A 16,397-nucleotide genomic window follows, 5' to 3' on the forward strand; every position below is an offset into this window, starting at 1 on the left:
AATGGGGGTAAAGGTGCTGGGATCAAGAAGCATAACTGATAGGTACAAAATAGACAGAGGGACCTTAAGAATAGTAAAGTAAATAGAAAAGCCAGGGAACTTACATGCATGACCCATGGACATGAACTAGAGGGAGCAGATTACTAGAGGGAAAGGAGGTACCAGGTGGAGAGAGGCAAAGGGGAAAAAATTGGGATGACTATAATAGCATAATCGATAAAATAGACATTTAAAAATAAGGGGAAATAAGAAGGTTAAGAGAAGGGAGGAGCAAAATATGAGATTTGAAATAAAGTATAATACAAAAACTAGTGATAATATGCACAAACCTGAAGGAGAAGAAATGAATGTTAAAAAGTTATGCAGGACAGAAAATAACACAAATTATGAGAAAAGTCACAGTAGAATTTGTCTCAGTAGTATCTAGTGTTTACCACTTTCTTCCCTCTGGATCCACCACTGCTGCTGTCAGATGGTGTCCCAGTCTGGCCCTAGGGAGTCTGTTCAAGACTACTTCAAGACTACCAGCAATCTTCACAGTCTGTGCCTGTCTCCTTCAGCTGTTAATCTAGTCAATATGTAAGCAGCAGTCAGGTTTAAGAACCACAGGGTGGGGCAGAGTAATTCCTGTGGGCAGGGCTATTGCTTCCCCTCAGGCTGATGCCACTTGGAGGGGAGATAGCTCCTGCAGTATGGGGAATGAGTCAGCACAGCGACCTGGTGGCTGCTCCCTCAGTTCTCTCCCCAAAGCTACCATCCCCAGACTCTCCTTAAGCATCTCTAGTCCACTCTGCCTCCCTTTGCTAGTGCCCAGAGTAAGTTGCTGCAAGTGAAACTTTTTGTGTTGGCCCTTTAGGAGGCTCTCTGTGTCACCAACTATCTCTCCATGGCAGATAGAATCACCCCCCACCCCACGCCCCCCACTTTTCATAGCTGGGTGTAATCTGGGTTCCTTTCCAGTTCTGATGCTGTAGGCTGCCAAGCCCAGCTTGAATTTTAGACCCCACAATTCTCAGGGGGAACACCCCACCCCCACAGTCATTGGAATTTCCCTTTGACACTTCAACTGCCAGCAATGGGAGCCCAGACAGCCCTCTTGTGTCTCCTTACACTATACAAGTCACTTTGTGGTGAAGGGCTTTCTTTGTCTGCCTGTAGCTATAAGGCTTCTTTCCAGCTATTGTTCAGTTGGTTATTCTGGATGATTTCTCTATAATTTAGTTGTAATTCTAGATTGGTCCTAGAAGGAGGTCAGTAGCTTCCACTTACTCCTCCACCATCCTGGATCTTAAACAGGGCACTTTCAATGCTGTCTTCTGGAAGAACAGTTATTTCTCCACAACCTGAGAGTTCAAACAAGAGCCATTTCAACAGGCAGATTTTCAATGGCTAATGTACTCAAATATTCAGTGATTAAGTGGTCTACATACACCTTATAGCTTTTCCATAAGATGTTATCAAATTTCTTACAGATTTTTTCAATGTCATATATGAGAAAACTTATTCTTAAAGTCTCTTGGGTACTTCCAATGGTTTCTGAATTATCTGTAGGAAGTTCTGACTTAGTTATGTATAGTTTGATATATTTGTCCATTATTCAATCCAAGTCATACATTATGTCAAAAGATAAATTACTTGAGATTTGCTATGTCAAAGTATTCCTCGGGTATGCTTTGAGACACTTTCACCCATTTTCATAGCATACATTCTCAGTCTTCAGCACAGGAAGAATACATGGGACTTCAGAAATGTATAAACATTGGGGAAAGACTTGATGTCTGACAAGTGGAGGGCTTTATAAATGGTGGATGGAAGCTCTGTATCTTTTCTCTGTGTTCCACTTGATTCTCCAACAATGCACCTCAAGTTGAGGGTGTGTCAGAATTAGGTAGGTCACTTCTGTACATGTCACTTCTGTACAAGTGAACAGTGCTGCTATTAATATGCATGTACAAGTTTCTGTTTGAAAAACCTGTTTTAATTTTTTGTGGTATATATCTATGAGTGGACTTGTTGTTCCATATGATAATTGTTCTTTAATCTTGTTTTTTTTTTTTTTTAACCAAATGTCAAACTATTGTACATTGACATTTCCACCGTAAAGTGTTTAAGGGTTCCAATTTTTCTACATCATTGTCAACATTTGTTATTTTTAGTTTTATTCATTAGAACCATTCCACTCTTGGTGAAGAAATATTCTATTGCAGTTTTAATTTGTATTTCCATCATGACTAATGATGTTTAACATATTTCCATGTCTTTGTTGACCACTTGTATGTCTTCTCTGAGGAAGGGTCTGTACAGGCCTTTGTCCATTTTAAAATTTGGATTATCTGTCTTTTTGTTGATGAGCTTAGATATCTTTTCTATAGTTTGGATAACAGACTCTTATAAGATATATAATGCTCAAATATGTTCTTCCTTTCTGTAAGCTGTCTTTTTCCCTTACTGGAGAGCTTCTTTCAATACACAGAAGTTTTTTTTATTTTAAAGACATTCAATTTATCTTTTTTTTCCTTTTACTTCATTTTTGCAGATCTATAAAAACCATTACTAAATCTAGGGATTTTCCAGTACCTTCAATTCACAGTTCGCACACTCCTCTCAAAGCTTTTCTCCAAAGGCCATCTCTTTTTTGGTTGGTCCAGAGGTTCAGAGTTCTTGTTAAAATAAGGGAGGACACATCTATATTGAGGAGGTCATGAGGGCATCACACTGACTGTACTGTGCACACTACCTGCTGTCAATTCTAGTGTGATCATCTCACTTCCAACTAGAATGCAGGCTCTGAAGCACAAGGTTGTTGTCTGTGATTTGTGCACTAAATTAGAGTTCACATCTAGAAACATTCCCACCCCTAGTGGGGCTTCCTATGTATTTGCTGAGTGAGGGAGCCCCACCCAGCCCCAGATAAGTGAGGGAGCAGGGATCGCACTGCTCACCACTTAGCATTTCTTCCCTGGTTCACCCAGGGCAGGAACGACTACTGAAATCTCCAAATACTCATTTTAAATGAGAACACAACTCAGCAGAAGACCTCAGAAACAATAAGGGGTGAACTTTATTGTTGGGAAGAGGAAAGGATAACTTGACACTTACACAGCCCCTTTAGCAAACCTTTCAACAGAACAGGCACATAGAAAGCACATTTTAGGAAGGACCCCACTTAGTCCCTACATAACCCTATGAGGAGGGTCTTCTATTCACCCAACTGTTAAGAGGGACAAAGCTAAGTCTCAGAGAGATGCAGTATCATTCTGAAGACTCCCAGCTATCAGTCAGCCAAATCACCATAGTGCTGTCGCAGAAACAGGTGCTCACCTTTGAAAAAGCTGTTCTGGCAAAACTCTGTAAGTACTCAGAAGAGCGGGGACAGTTTGGGTTGCTGACCATGAAAGCAGGCACTAGGTGCTTGACCAGCTTCTTCAGCCAGTGAACCTCAATGGTTCATGCCATGCAGGTTTGCTGCTATAACTCTATTTGGATATGGAAATGGCATGCACACTTTCCAACACCCCGCCCAGTTTTGTAAGCTCCTGGGAATGCTTTTATGCTGAAATCACACTTATGTATTTATTAATTTCATTGATAATTAAGATACTGGAGAAACCAAGGCCCACAGAGAAGCGGAGACTGGAAAAACTACATGATAAGCAGACTCCAGATGTAAGAGAGTGTTTTCAGCTCCCAGGTTAAGGCTCTATGCCCTCCCATTAGTTTGGCCCTGGAAGTAAGAAATTCAAATGTTTTGAAATGCTTTTATATATTCCTTCCTAGGTGAGGTCTTTTTTTTTTCTGAGTATCCAGATTATGAACTCCTGAAAACACATATAAGCAAAAACACAGAAATTCACACACTAGATATAAAGACTAAGGGTAGGATCAAAAGATCATAAGCACAAGTTGGCAAGAGAAAATAAAACAGATTTTGGTGGCACTACCTACATGTGAAAAAACTTCTCCAATTCTTTAGGTATTATTTCATATATGCCTGCAGATATCCCTAGGGAGTACGTGCTAGAAAAATCCACATTTTGCAGACAGGAGACAGAAAGATCATGACAGGTACAGTGACTTATCAAAACCCAGAAGAGGTAATAATGATGAGTTTATTCTGAACACTAGTATGTTTTGAAGCTGAGAGCCTGGTTGCAACAGACCTCCCATGTGTTGAGTAGCAAGGTGTGTTGGTGACACTGTGTAAAGTCATGGACTTGCAAGGACAAGAGGGCTAAGCAGTCAAGATCCCAGAAGACAATTTGGATAAGTATGATTCCAAGAGGTGACTCAGAAAATATAAATTCAGGAAGTCACCTTTCTGATAACTGACTTCAAAAAAATTTTGAACACCTGAAATAGGCAGCCACATTCTAGTAACAGCCTCATAGCCAGCTCACTTGGCAAGAGACAAGCCATAGTGAAAGATGTTGTCTTGTTTCCCAAATTTCTGAGGCTCTTACTTAGAAAATCCCGCCATGAGTCTTCCCAGATGCCGCAAACTTTGCCTAAACCTGGTCCCAATCTATCTGGCCATTTTTTATGAGATCACCTAAGGAACACTAGTCAACCTGGGGAAGGCCAATCCAAGATATATTACTTCTGCTAGCCTGTTGTAAGTAGCCTCATACACTCTTCTCCATGTGCCTGGAAGAGGTTGTTGGGCAATATAAGCTGGTAATTTTACCTGAATCATATCCCAAAACAAAAATACTAGGGTGGGAAAAAGATTGCTGAGGGGCTTCTTACTTGTGCCAAAGCTCTTCCAAAGTGCTCAAACTGTCAAGTGTATTTCCTCCCTGTTAGAGGTCTGAACAGACTGTGTGTGTGTGTGTGTGTGTGTGTGCGTGTGCGTGCGCGCACATGTCCTCTGTCAGAGAATGGTCCTATATTTTACCTTGAGTTGAGGGTGACTCGACAATCAGGACAATGACAGAACCAAGAGCATGGTGACAACAGGTTGACCAGAGGTTGACGATCCAGTGGACTCTTCAAGGGAATCATTGGTCTACCTGAGGGCTTAGAGAGGATAATGGCATATTAGGACACTCAGGAAGGCCAGAATAAGCAAGGGAAGACAAAGCAAAATGGTGATTCTGGGGAATGGCTGAAACTAGGTCTGTCCTAGGTGAGGGGGCACATTGGGAAGGACAATTGCTGTACAGGGCTTGGCACAGTACAATGCAGCCCACTCTTCATAACCTTACATCTGAATAGCTCCAGAGTGTTCCAATTTTAAATATATCATCAAACCTGTGATCTTTCATCCCAGTCCCTTCCTGCCTGCAAAGTGTCCTCTGAGAAATCAGCTGATAGTCCTATAGACACCCCGCTGTAGGCAACTCTCCGTCTCTCTCTTGCTGCCCCCAGGACTCTGTGTTTATCTTTCACCTTTGGGATCTCAATCATGATGCATCCTGGTGTGGTCCCCTCTGGGTCCAGCTCGCCCAGGACCCTCTGTGCTTCCCAGACCTGTATGTCCATCTCCTTCACAAAATTTGGGAGGTTTTCCTCATTTTTTTTCAATTCTTGCTTCATCATTCTGCACTCATTGACTGTTTTTTCTTCCTTATGTTGCAAATCATTGATTTGAACTCCAGTTTCCTTCTCTTCACCATTGGTTTTGTGTGGGTTTTCCTTTGTTTCACTTAGCATAGCCTTCACTTCTTCTCTTATGCATTTGCCGTACTCAAGCATATCTGTCAATTCTGTGAGCATCTTTATCACCAGTGTTTTAAATTCTGTGTCTGTTAGGTTGGCTATCTTCTCGTTGCTTAGTTCTCCCACTGGAACCTTGATCCATTTCCCCTTTTGGGTCATACTTCTCTATCTCCTCATTCTGACAGGCTCCTGTGTTTGTTTGCCTTCGCATCCCAGGTAAAGGTGTTACACCTGTAATGTTGTAAGGGGCGGAGCCTTAGGGATTCATTAGTACAGGGTGACCTGTTTCACCAAGTTGTGGTGCCGTATGTTGGGGAGGGGTCCGAGAGGGAACAATGTCGCCTTCCCCACACTCACCCCTCTTCCAAACACTTCTCCCACATCTGTATGGGCCTGGCTCCTCTCTAGCTGTTGCGTTGGTCATCGTTCCCAGAGTGGGTGGGCCTTCAGACGTTCTAGAACCATGGGGGCCCTTTAAACAAGTGGACTCTGCTGAGAGACTGGCAGTTTCTGCCTCCGCCCCAACCTCCACTGGTCTACACTGTCAGAAGCAATGAGGCTTGATTTTCCGTAGTGCTGGAACTCTGAGCTGCTAGGGCTGGTGAGGAGCTGGGAATGCTCTCCAGCTGTGTGTTCCGACTTCTTAAAATGTGTGTCTGTGCTTTCTGCTGGCATGCCGCTGCCGCCACTGCCACCACCACACCGTGTCCTCTTTGCCCCGGCTCCACCCCTCCTACTTGTCTGGATGAGTATTTCTTTATATCTTTGTTTGCTGGACTTCCATACAGTTTGATTTTCTGGAACTTCTGGTTGTTTCTAGTTTTGATGTAGTTGTATTCCTTCTTAGTTGTGGAGGGAGATGCAGTGTATCTGTCTACACCTCCACCTTGGCTGGAAGTCTCTATGGGACACCTCTTCACTCTCAGGTACTCAGCATTGGGACCCAGGGGGGCTCTTCAGTGATGACAATACCATGCAGAGTGAAGAAAGTTTTTAGGCAGGATGCTGGGCCATGGAAATCATAACCTTCTCTCTCTTCCACAACAATTACAATAATTTTCCACTATTCTGACCCAGATCCTCTTTTAGGATAATAAAAACCTTATTCACATTTTACATGGCAAAGTAAACTCAGTGTTTGAAGAATAAGAAATAACATGGATCCTAAGTCAGGTGTGCTGAACTGGTTATCTCTCACTTGGAAATTCTTCCACTGAAATGTCCTGCCAAACACATTCATGGTGTCTTTCAGAGTTTCAGTGACAATTCCATGGTCCGGTGAGTGGAAAACTAGCTACCAAAAAATTCATATTACAAAGAAGGGCCCTCATGGTGGACAAATATCTCTACTACATGACACAGAGTGTCAATTTTTATTTTGTACAGAGGTTTACACGTGCCTGGAGGGATTTAGGGAAGGACAAAGGTGGACACAAGGGCTGGACACATTATTTGACATGTCTCTTTGGGTCAAAAGAAACATCTTCCTCTCAGTGACTCGTCTCACAAGTAAATATTCCTTCAAGAATCCTTCTAAGGTTAGCAAATACATTCTGAAGAAGGCTGGCTAGTTAAGGAACCTTAGAAACAGAGCAATGTTAATGTTCCAAGTAACAAGCACTGTCCCCTTGTGGCACAATGAGAAACGCACAAGTGATGCTGGGCTCTTGGTTCTGTAAGCAATAGAATACAAACCAAACAGACATTTCCTTAGGCTTCCCTCTGGATTGAATCATATTCTGTAAGATTCCATCTTTCTGGGGTGCACTCCAGGCCAAGTCATAGTATTTGGCATTTCTCAACATGAAAAACACAGGTCAGTCCCCAAGTGCAGTATTTCAGGGAGTATTTATTGGGCATCTGATTCAGGCCAAGGGTCCAACACAGCAAATAGTGAGAGGAAAGGTTAAGAATAACTTTTCCATTTCACAGCTCTGTGTGCCTGCTTTAAAAAGAGACCAGTAAAATAACCAATGCATATTTATGAAATCCTCCTGATCATATAAATGATAAAATATTTTCTTAAATTAGAAGATTACAACTCAATGTATCTGTAATATGAACTTATTCAACAAGAGTTTTTTTTGTTTTTTTTTAATGGGATCAACCTATGCCCTTTATCAATTCTTCACTTGTGTGTGTGTGTACATGCAATATCCCACCACTTTTAATTACTACCAAATATATGTTTCATCACTGCATAGTATTCCTTCTAAAATTCTGTACATAAATGATGCTCTTCTATTGTTCCTACTGCCATTTTTCTCCAACCAGCCTATCTCTTTTTTCTTTGAAAGTGGACTTTACCTCCCATCATCTCCAGGAAGCTTCCAAATCCAGAATAATTCAATGAATGTCCAGAGCCCTTCTGCTTGATTGTTTTATCCCATGATGCCAGGCATATTACACCATGTCTTATCATCTGTGTTTTATGTGGAGTTTCTTCCAGGCCAACTGCTCCTCAATCAAATTGCACTTCACGCCTTAGTATGGGGCTTTGCATATGGTAAATGCCCGTTACTGGTTTGAAAAATACTAGTAATCTGAATGAAGTATTCGCTGTGGCAGAAAATGTTAGCTCTCCATCAAAATCCATTCTCCCCTGAGATGCACAGCTGGACAGCCTCTCCCAGCCTTCCTTGTGACCATATGGCAGTGTCATTTCTTGCTTTGGCAAGAGATGTGTCACTCCAGACCTGGCCTATAAAACCCCCCATATTGCTCTCTCTTTGCTGCATCAACTGTAAGAATGAAGACCATTCTCAGAAATCAGACTGCTGACATCCCAGAAAATGTCAATATCACTCTGAAGGGACACAGTTATTGTCAATGGTCCCAGAGGCACTCTTGTTACGGCTACATAGGCAAGATTGAACACTCTGAAGCGGTGTATAAAGTAAGCAAAGGATTTTTAATGATGACCAGGAGTTGGGCAGACCCTGAGCTGGTCTCTAACATGCTCCAACCTACAATGGAGTCTAAACGCTGGGTTTTTATACTGGTGCAGTCTCTTTGTTTCTTCTTTGGTGAGAAACAGCCTTAGGAAGAGGGGGCTGGGCAGGACTGCAGGAATGTCTTGGCAGTAACAGAAACAGAAATTTGCAAGGCTATAAGTTTATCTCTGGCGGCAGCATAGCTCTTCAGCCAGGGACAAACTCTCTGTGAGGCAATTTATTTTCAAAGGGCTAGACATTCTGCGAAGCACAACCTTCACAAATGTTATAAACCAGACACAAGTAAATGGAAGGTGATAGAGGCTGAGGTGCTTTTAGCTTGTAAATCACTAATTGCTATAACACTCCTTCTTACATTTCTTTTTCCAAGGCCTTTTAACAAGTCCTTGCTACTTCTTACAAAGAACATTTAAAGCCCTTACATACTTACATATTGAAACTTTTTACAGGGACTATTTGGTGCCCCTACACTCTGAGGAGGGAATTCAATCACATCAATGTAGAACTCAGTCTCCTTAGAAAGAAAAATAAGAGGCTCCAGATTGACACGTGATGGGGAAATAGGAACTGGCCACCATCCGCGCTATCTGCAGCCATGTATAAAACATGATCAAGGGTGTTACACGGGGCTTCTGTTACAAAATGAGGTCTGTGCACACCCACTTCCCATCAACATCGTTATTCAGGAGAATGTGGGTACAGAAAACCTCATTCATTTTGGACAGGAATACAAACCCCTTGAGGAGTTAGCTTGCCAGGTTCTAGGGAAGGGAAACATACTGCCATCATATAGTGGATCAGTTGTCCCCCAGAGTATTGACCCAACATACATCAAAATTAAAAAAATTTTAAAAATAAAAATAAATAAATAAATGTATAAGGCAGTTTTATTCACAAAATAAATGCCAAAACTCAGAAGGGCCCAAGAAGATCTTTAATATGAGAACAACAACCAACTGTGGCATGGTGGTTGGGGACAGTAGAGGCACATGGGGCTGCAGGCACAGACATAGGAACAGGAAAGGGAAACACTGGTTGTCTAGATGGACTGAAGGTGGAGAAAATGTAGATAAACATGAGCTGATATAGTCTGAAACAGAAGGTAGACACACTCAAGATGGAATGGGATGCAGATATATGAAGTGAGACATTTCAGGTCTGGAACCAGATACAGGCCCAGTAGTCAGAGAAAGTCAAGGAAAAATTTGTGACGCAGGCACAGGGGAAAGTGATACTAGTTGCCTGAAATTAGTTTTAGGAACTGGAGGAGACTCATTTGGTTTGGCATGGGCTGCAGGAATAAGGAATGGAGACTTTTGAGGATTGGATTGGACAGCACACACAGGCAGACAGAGTACACTTAGATGAGGTGGTACTACTATACAGAAGATACGGACTCAGAAACATGAAGCCTGGCATGGCTTCAGGCACATGGGCTGGAGACGCTGTGAGGCAGACATGACTTGCTGGTACAGGGTTTGTAAATACAATAAGAAAGACGAAAGATGCTAGCTAAATCTGTGCTTACAAGAAAATTATGCACAGCCTTAAATGAATGTATCAGAATGGAAGAAAGACAGATAATCAATCATCAGTTTCCATACCAAAAATTTGAAAACACAGACTACATCATATCAAAAATTTTCTACTCAACAAAAAAACTACAGAATGAAAGAAGATATTCACCAGTAATACATTTGATAAAAGGTTAATATCCAAAATTTATAAAGAACTCATACAATTCAACAAAAAAAGTAAGCAATCCAATTAAAAAATGGCCAAAGAACCTGAATAGACATTTCTCCAAAGACATATAGATGGCCAATAGACACATGAGAGGAGGTTTCTGGTAAAAATGGTGGCATAGGTAAATACAGCTCACCTCCTCGCACAAGCACATCAAGATTACAACTAAAATATAGAACAACCATCACTCAGAACCATCAGAAACCAAGTTGAATAAAAGTATGACCACTATGGAATTAAAGAAACCCCATCAATCCAGACTGGTAGGAGGTACAGAGATACAGAATGGGCAGGTCCTACATCACATGTGGTGGGATAAAATTCAGGACAGATATTATGGGAGCAAGGAGTCCCAGCCCCACACCATGCCCCCCAGCCCAGGATTCCAGTGCTAGGAAGATAAGACCCTGTAACTTCTGTTTGAAAAAAACAGTGGGAACTGAGTTGGTGGAAGAAACTTTTTGAGTTTCAAGCAGGCCCCCCTAAGGAACCCATACACTAACTTACTCAGACTCACTCCCCCTGAGCTCCAGCACTGGGATAGTAGCTTGAAAGGCATCAGTGGCATACAGGGAGAAAGTGAAGTGTCTGGCGTCAAAGCAAAAGCTAGAGGACAGTTTTTTCTCAGACAGAAAGGTGGGCAGAAGCCATTGTCCCTTTTCTAAGCCCTACTCCCACACAGCCACAGAGCTGGCAGATGTGTGCCATATCTGAGACTCCATCAACCAGGCTAATACTGTTTGCCCCACCCTGGAGATCCCCTGAGACTCCATCTGACCCAACTTATGGGCCCACCCATGCTGCTTTTCTATATTAATGGCTGGTCTTGGCTCATGTTTCACCACTTCCTAAATCCTCTCAAACAAATAGGCAGCCTCAGTTAGCCCCCAGCCCCCATACCTCTTTCTAAGTGGCCCCAGGCCTGGCACTAGCAGCAGCCAGCCTAGATTCACAGCTTGGCTTCACCTGGGAATCTCCAAGCACAGCATAAGTATCAGCCATCTCAGATTGTTTTGTAGTGCAGGCAAGGTGGCCCCAGGCAGAACATGGGTCGTGGGTGACCTTGGCCTGCACCACCCAGGAAACTCCAGAGGCTGTGCACCCAGCGAACAGTTACAGACCACATCAGAGGACCACCACCCTGCCCCTGCAAAGCTGATCCTCCATGGAGAGTAGAGGTTGGTGGTCAGTGGTCACAGCCAGTTCTTGAAGCTGACTGGCCTGGGTAAATCCCTCCCATTGACCTGCCAACAGCAATCAAGGCTCAACTACAAGAGAAGCAAGTGCTCAGCCCACATGAAGGGCAACCCTTGAGTACCCAGCATGGGTATAGGGGAGGCTGTGCCATTGGATCTCACAGGACACCTACTACATTAGGCCACACTACCAAGACAGGGAGTCATGTCAGCTCTACCTAATACACAGAAACAAACATAGGGAGGCTGCCAAAATGAGGAGACAAAGAAACATGGCCCAAATGAAAGAACAGATAAAAACTCCAGAAAACAAACAAAATGGAGATAAGAACTCTATCAGGTGCAGAGTTCAAAACACTGGTTATAAGGGATGCTCAAGGAACTTAGTGAGGACCTCAACAGCATAAAAAAGAGCCAGTCAGAAACAAAAGCTACACTAATTGAAATAAAGAACAATTTATAGGGACTTAGAGCCAAGATGGAAGCATAGGCAGACACACTTCATCTCCCTCCACAACCATAAGAAGGAGTACAACTACCTCAAAACTGAAAAAAAAAAAAAAAAAAATAGAACTACCAGAAAATTGAACTGCATGGAAGTCCAACAAATAAAGATATAAAGAAGTAATACTCATCCAGACAGGTAGGAGGGTCAGAGCTGGGTCAGAGAGGATGTGATGTGGTGGCAGCAGCAGCAGCAGCAAGGCCAGCAGAAAGTGAAGTCACACATAATAAAGCCTGGAGGGACACCTGGGGAGTGATCCCAGCCCTGGCCCAGACCATGCAGCTCATGGTTCCAGCGCTGGGGAAAATAAAGCCTCATTGCTTTTGACTGTGCAAACCAGTGAGGATTGGGGTGGCAGAAGAAACTGCCAGTGTCTCAGAAGAGTCCATTTGTTTAGAGGGCCCCCATGGTCCTAGAACTTCCACATACTCACCCACTCTGGGAATCACAACAAGGACAACAGCTAGAGTGGTGCCAGTCCCATATGGGAAGTGGGAGAAGTAGCTGGAAAAGGGAAAAGTGCTGAGCAAGTGGCATTGTTCCCTCTGAGACCCCTCCCCCACATACAGTGCCACAACATAGTGAACCAGGTTACCTCACACTGACAAATGCCTAAGGCTCCACCTCTTACAATGTAACAGGTGCAACAGCTCTACCTAAGTCACAAAGGCAAACACAAAAGGCTGTCAAGTTGAGGAGACAGAGAAGTATGGACCAAAAGAGGGAGCAGCAGATCAAGGGTCCAGTGGGAGAACTGAGAGACGAGAAGATAGCCAACTTAACACAGAGTTCAAAACACTGGCGATAACGATGCTCACAGACTTGACAGACTTGATTATGACCAACACTTAAGGGAAGAAGTGAAAGTTATGCTAAATGAAACAAAACCAGCGGTGAAGGGAAGGAAGCCGGGGTTCAAATCAACAACAGGGAACATAAGGAAGAAATAAACAGTCAACCAGTACAGAATGAAGAAACAAGAATTGAAAAAAACAAGGAGAGGCTTAGGAACTCCTAGGACAACTTTAAACATACCAACATCCAAACTCAGGGGTGCCAGAAGGAGAAGAGGAAGAGCAAGAAATTGAAAACTCATGTGAAAAAAATAATTAAGGAAAACTTCTCTAATTTGGTGAAGGAAATAGGCAACAAGTCCAGGAAGCACAGAGTCCAAAACAAGCTAGACCCAAAGAGGAACACACCAAGACACATCATAATTAAAATGCCAAAGGTTAAAGATAAAAAGAGAATCTTAAAAGTAGTTAGTTACCCACAGGAAAATTCTTATAAGACTGTCAGCTGATTTCTCAAAAGGAATTTTGCAGGCTAGAAGGGATTGGAAAGAAATATTCAAAGTCATGAAAAGCAGGGACCTACAGCCAAGATTGTTCGCTCCAGAAAAGATATCATCTAGAATCGATGGGCAAATAAAGAGCTTCTCAGACAAGAAAAAACTAAAAGAGTTCATCATCACCAAACCATTATTATTATATGAAATGTTAAAGGGGCTTATTTAAGATAAAGAAAATCAAAACTATGAATAAAATGGCAATAAATACATATTTATCAACAATTGAATCTAAAAAATAGGCTAAGCAAACAAGAAGAACAGAGACAGAATCATGGATACATAGAGCATTTTGATGATTGGCAGAAGGGAGGTGTGGGGGAATGAATGAAGAGGTAAGAGGATTAAGTGAAAACTGGTGTTACTAGAATAGCTATGGGGATGTAAAGTACATTATAGAAAATTGAGTAGCTAAAGAACTTATATGCATGACCCATGAACATGAACAATGGTGTGGGGGATTGCCTGATGGAGTGGGGGGTGCTGAGTGGAAGGGAACAAACGAGGAAAAATTGGGACAACTGTAATAGCATAATCAATAAAATATAATTTAAAAAATAAAATATAGATATATGAAAAGATGCTCAACATCACTAATCATCAGAGAATGCAAACGAAAACCAAAATGGGGATATAACCTCACACCTGTCAGATTGGCTATCACCAGTGTGAGTAAATCAACAAATGACAACTTTTGGCAAGGATGTGGAGAGAAGAGATTGCTCATGCACTCTGGTGGAAATGCAGATTAGTGGAATTACTATGCAAAAACAGTAGGGAGCTTCCTCAAAAAATTAAAAATTGAACTGCCTTATTATTCAGAGGTTCCACCTCTGGGTATATACCAAAAACAAAACAAACAAAAAAAAAACAACTAAAAACACTTATGCAAAAGAATATATGCACCCCTATGTTCATTGCAGCATTATTTACAATAGCCAGAATATGGAAGCACAAGACAAGTGGATTTTAAAAAGCTGGGGTACGTATATACAATGAAATATTACTCAGCCATAACAAAGAATGAAATATGACCATAGGGATCTATGAGAGGCACAAGTGGAAGGCCTCAAGAGGTTCATGCCTTTCCCCAAAATCGCAGAGTAAGAAGGCAGATCCAGTAATGAACCCTGTTCTTTTTCCTCAAAGAGCAGTCCTGGCCGCACATGGGCTTTTTCAGGAACTCTGGAAGAGTCTGTGCTTCTGTAACCATGCACAGACATGGAAATAGCATGCACCCCTACCCATACCTCACCCTGTGTGGAGGGAGCTGGAGTACTTTTATGCTGAGCCAACCCTTATTCAGTTCTAAACCCCATCCCTTATTTGATACTTGGGAAAATGAGGCCCACAGAGAGGCAGAGACTGGACAGGGTACATGAGAAGCAAACTCCAAAGAAAAGTTGGGTTCCAACCTGCCAGGTCAAGTGTTTTAGGAAACTTTTGCCTACTTCTCCCATATTTGGAGTTTGTTTTTTCCCTGGGCATCCAGATTGAGAGCCTTGGAAGCACACTCACAAACATACTAGATGTAAGAACTATAAGTAGGAACAGAAAAGAAGCATATGCATAAAGTGACAAGAAAAAGGAAACAGACTATAAAGGCACTACCCACATGTGACAGCACCCTTCCAATTTTATAGTTATTATTCACCATGTGCCTGTGGACATCCCTAGAAAGTACATGCTAGAGTAACAAAAATTCCCATGCGCCACAGGAGACAAAGAGGCCTTGAGAGGCACAAGGGCTTATCCAGCATCCAGAAGAAGTAAAAATGAGGGGTTGAGTCTGAACACAGGTCTGTTTCAAACCTGGGACTTCGGATGCAGGAGGCTGTGGAGAAAGCTGTGTGGGTATCATTGTGTAAAGTTATGTTCTTGCATAAGGGGGCTGAGCAGTCAGCAACCCAGAGGACCATGTGGATAGGCATGATTTGAAGAAATGACTCAAGAAAGAAGGTTCCAGAAAGTCACTTCCTTGATAACTGACCCTAGCAGAACTTGGAACACTGTAACTAGGCACACACATTCTACTAACAGCCCCAAAACCAGCTCGATTAAGATGTTGTCTTGCTGTTTCCCAAATTCCCAGGGCTCTTGCTTTAGGAAACCCTGCCATGAGAGCCTTCACAGAGGCTGAAAATGTTTGCAGGACACTCATCTCCAAAGTGTCTGGCCATTTCCCAGGAGGTTCCCTAAGGTAACATGAGAAAGCCTAGGTCAGGCCAATCCAAGCCAAGTTACTTACCACTGTGAGCCCTTTCTGGGGAGCCTCCATACCCTCCTTTTCATGGGCCATGAAGAGGGACATGAAGAGAGGGTCCTTCCTGAGCAAAAATAGGTCGTTGGGTGGTACATATTCTGGTGGTTCTGTCTGGATCATGTCACAGGACAGGGCCAGCACAGTGGAAAGGCGATTGGTGAGGGGCCTTTTATCTGTGGCAATGCTCCACTAAGGCCCTCAGGCTTTCACATCTTTTCCCTCCTTGGTGGAGGTCTGAGCCCACTGTGGTGTAGGTGTGTGTGTCTCTGCCATCAGAGAGCAGAACCTGTCTCTTATCTGGAGCTGTGGGTTAGTCAGCAATGACAATAGTGCCAAAACTAAGAACATGCTGACAGCAGGCTGACCAGAGGTGGGAGATCCAATAGGCTATTCAAGGAGATCAGTATTGTACCCTAGGACCTAGAGAGGATAACAATGTATCAAAATAGCAGAGGGGACAGAGTAAGCAAGAGAAGGCAAAGCAGAATGCTGATTTTTGGAAATCCCTGGAACCAGGTCCACCCTGGCTGAAGGTTGCATTGGGAAGGACAATTACTGCAAAAAGCCTGGTAGGGGACAAAGCAGCCTGATCTTCATGACCTCACATCTGAACAGGTCAGTAGTCTCTCAATTACAAATATATTCTCAAACCTGTCATCTTGCATTTCACACTGACTTACTGCACAGTATATGACATGTCTTCACTCTCAGGTGCTAGGCTAAAGGC

The sequence above is a fragment of the Furipterus horrens genome, unplaced genomic scaffold, assembly GCF_987537825.1.
Source record: "Furipterus horrens unplaced genomic scaffold, mFurHor1.1.pri manual_scaffold_1, whole genome shotgun sequence".
Classification (NCBI taxonomy): domain Eukaryota; kingdom Metazoa; phylum Chordata; class Mammalia; order Chiroptera; family Furipteridae; genus Furipterus; species Furipterus horrens.